At 42.2% G+C, this 4,011-nt stretch overlaps 1 non-coding gene across 1 annotated transcript; it reads left to right on the top strand.

Annotated features, from left to right (window-relative positions):
• Positions 1-2,985: 2,985 nt before the first annotated feature.
• On the top strand, positions 2,986-3,092 carry LOC131222013 (small nucleolar RNA R71). The gene has a single exon (XR_009159722.1). It is a non-coding gene; the product is annotated as a small nucleolar RNA R71 (small nucleolar RNA).
• The last annotated feature ends 919 nt before the right edge of the window (positions 3,093-4,011 follow it).

The raw sequence follows: 4,011 nt of genomic DNA, 5'->3' as shown, positions 1-4,011 counted from the left end.
CATAGTCAGAAGCGTCGCACATAAGCTCAAAAGGAAGGCTCCAGTCGGGTGGCTGCATGATAGGTGCAGTGGTTAACGTGCCCTTAAGCTTGGTGAAAGCTTCCTGGCACTGCTCAGTCCACTCGTACGGAGCATCTTTTTGAAGAAGATTACATAAAGGACGAGAGAGATGTAAAATCCTGCGTGTCCTAAGAAGGATCGCAGTCTTTGATGTTCTTGGGTAGGGGTAGGTTAGAGATAAGATCGATTTTTGCCTTATCTACTTCGATTCCCTTGGACGAGATAATGTGCCCAAGGACTATTCCCTTCTGAACCATGAAATGGCACTTCTCCCAATTAAGTACCAAGTTCTTTTCTTCACATCTTTTCAGCACACATTTAAGACTTTCCAAGCACTTGCTGAAAGATGGACCATAAACAGAGAAGTCGTCCATGAAGACCTCTAGATATTGCCCTACCATATCAGAAAAGATACTAAGCATACATCGCTGAAAGGTGGCAGGGGCATTACATAGTCCGAATGGCATCCTTCGATAGGCAAAGGTGTCGTAGGGACATGTAAATGTGGTCTTTTCCTGGTCTTCAGGGGCTATCTCTATCTGGTTGTAGCCCGAATACCCGTCAAGGAAACTATAATAGGAATGACCAGCTAACCTTTCCAGGATCTGATCAATGAATGGTAAAGGAAAGTGGTCTTTCCTCATGACGGTATTCAACTTCCTGTAGTCAATGCACATTCTCCAACCAGTAGTGACTCTAGTTGGCACGAGTTCATTATTAGCATTGGCTACGATGGTGATTCCGGACTTCTTAGGGACCACTTGAGTTGGACTCACCCATTGACTATCAGATATAGGGTATATAATACCCACATCCAATAGTTTAAGAACCTCGGCCTTAACCACTTCCTTCATGTTTGGATTTAGTCTACGTTGTGGTTGCCGAGCGGTTTTTGCATTATCCTCAAGATATATGTGGTGAGTACAAATCGAGGGATCGATTCCCTTGAGGTCCGCTATCGTCCATCCCAGGGCTCCTTTATGCTCAATGAGAGTAGATATGAGCATACTCTCCTGTTCTTTCTCCAGGTGGGCAGAGATCACCACCAGGTATGTCTCATCTTGACCTAAATAGGCATATTTCAAATCAGAGGGCAAAGGTTTTAGGTCAAGCTTCGGCGGCTTGAGGTTAGACGGTAGAGGCACTACATCGGTTTGTGGCAATTCTTCAAATTGTGGCCTCCACCGGTTAACTTCAAGTACCGGTGCAGTATCAAGCAAGGCACACGTCTCCCTAATCATGTCATCATCAAAATCATGGGAGTGGGCCAGGCACGTCTCTAGATGGTCGGAGGATAAGGTCAGCGGTGTCGTATCTTCCACGAAAGAGTCAATCATGTTAATGTCGTGGAAATCGTCATCATCCTCTGAGTTGCTGCCGTTATTGAAAAAAATGTTTGACTCCAATGTCAAATTTCCAAAAGACATAGTCATGATACCATTCCTGCAATTGATAATTGCATTTGACGTGGCAAGGAATGGGCGACCAAGAATGACGGGAATCTGAGTGCTCATGTTATTGATGGGTTCGGTGTCCAGGATGATAAAATCTACAGGGTAGTAAAATCTATCAACTTGGACCAACACATCCTCAATTATCCCTCTTGGTACACGAACAGAGCGATCAGCAAGTTGTAGTGTGGTTAGGGTGGGTTTTAATTCACCCAAACCTAACTGTTTGTATACCGAGTAGGGAATCAGATTGACGCTTGCTCCTAAGTCAAGAAGTGCGTGATCAATTCGATGGTTCCCGATTACACATGATATGGTTGGGCTACCGGGATCCTTGAATTTTTGTGACACGTCTTACTTTAGGATGGCACTCACTTTCTCAGTCAAGAAGATTTTCTTTTGAATAATTTTCCGTCTTTTGGTCGTGCATAAGTCTTTCAGGAATTTAGCATATGAAGGTATCTGTTTAACGACATCAAGTAGAGGAATGTTGACTTTCACCTGTTTCAACACCTCTAGGATATCCTGAGAGTTAGAGAGAGGTTTTGGTGAAACCAACCGTTGGGGGAATGGAGCAACTGGCTTCTCTAGAAGTTCCGGTTCTACTTTTTGTGGGGCATCGCTAGATTCATTATTGTTGTCCTCTTTTGGTTCTTGAGGCTTTTCGGGCCTAACCGGAAGAGTTTTATCAATGATCTTCCCACTCCTAAGAGTGGTGATGGATTTAGCATGTCCCATCTGTTTTGAAGAGCTGGGATCATTATTCTCGTACTGCGGTTTAGGATTGGGGAGAGGTTGTGCAGGAAGCATCTCCTTTTCTATAACCGTCATACGAGAATCTATCTTTTGCATAAAATCTGTGATTCCCCGCATTGCCTGAGCCAGCTCTTGTATGGGATTTTAAACCGGTTCCTCTTGAGGTTTCACTTGATTTGGATTTTGATTGAAGAAACCTGGAGGAGTTGCTGTTTGTCCATTCCTCCAACTAAAGTTTGGATGATTTTTCCAGCCAGGATTGTATGTGTTGGAGTTAGGTCCAGTAAAAGGTCTTTGATAGTTATTTACGGCATTGGCTTGTTCATTCAACACTCCTCGAAAGGCAGGTATTGTAGGACAGTTTTCAGTTGTGTGAATGTTGCAATCACAAATGCCGCAAACAATTTCATTGACCTTATCCTTCTTTCCTTCCATGGCCTCAACTTTCCTTATGAGCATAGTCACTTTACACTTGAGATCATCCTCTTCTTTCAAGAGATATAATCCACCTTTCTCCTTTAATTGAGTCGGCCTAGACGTGGTGTTCGCCATTGGGTAATAGTCCCATGATTGTATTTTTTCAGCGAGACTATCGAGGTAATCCCATACCTCGTCAACATCTTTGTTGATGAACTCTCCATTACACATTGTCTCGACCATTTGGCGCATGGAAGATGTCAGTCCATCATAGAAAAAATTTGTAATGCGCCACGTTTCAAATCCGTGTTGTGGGCATGAACTGACCAAATCTTTGAACCTTTCCCAACATTGGAAGAATGTTTCATCTTCCTTTTGGGCAAAGTTCATGATCGCTTTTTTGAGGGTAATTGTTTTATGATGTGGGAAGAATTTTTTTATGAATTCCCTCTGCATATCGTTCCATGTGCCAATGGATCTAGGACGCAGTGAATGTAACCACGTCTTAGCTTTCTCTTTTAAGGAAAAAGGAAAGAGTTTCAGCCTAATTGTATCCTCAGATACATTAGGAAAACATAATGTAGCTATTATCTCATCGAACTCTTTCAAATGTAAATATGGACTTTCAGATTCAAGTCCATGGAATTTGGGAAGGAGTTGGATAACTCCTGGCTTGATGTCCATTTGTCCTGTATTTTCAGGAAAAATCATGCATGAGGGCATACTCACTCCCGCCGGTTGTAGATAATCTCGTAAAGTACGAGGCGGGGGTGCCTGTTGCACCTCATTTTCATCTTGGGTATCCTCCACCCTGGGTGGAAGTAGAGGAGGTTGGTCTTCAGCCATAACTTCAGTTAACTCAGGGGATTTCGAGCGGTGTCTAATCCTGCGATGGATAGTCAACCCCTCGACCAATCCTCCTTCAGTCAAGAGACGTCGAGTGTTGTCACGGGCCCACTTGGGCATGAAAACACTCGTAGCCCTCAATTAAAAACCTAATCCTAAGAAAGGAAAAGAAAATCTAGAAAGAAAGAGAGAGTTGGAAAGAAATTACCAAATTGGAGTCCTGAGTTAAAACCTGCAAAATAAAACAAGAATAAGTTAGATTCTAAAATAAGAAGAACAATCCTTTAAAGTAAAGGTAGTAGTAAACTAATTTCTTAAAGAAAGTGAAAACTTCTAAAATAAATTAGGAAAGTCCTAAACTAGAAAGTAAAGTACTAAAAGAGAATTGAAAAATAGAAAGTAGGGAAGGAGCTTACCGAATTAGAAATTTCTATCTTAAAGGCCTACAAAATAGGAAGGTTAGTTTCTAAACAAGAATTCT

This window comes from Magnolia sinica, chromosome 12 (genome assembly GCF_029962835.1).
Source record: "Magnolia sinica isolate HGM2019 chromosome 12, MsV1, whole genome shotgun sequence".
Classification (NCBI taxonomy): domain Eukaryota; kingdom Viridiplantae; phylum Streptophyta; class Magnoliopsida; order Magnoliales; family Magnoliaceae; genus Magnolia; species Magnolia sinica.
Note: the sequence above shows the minus strand (reverse complement) of the source record. Positions and strands in the feature narration are given on the sequence as shown.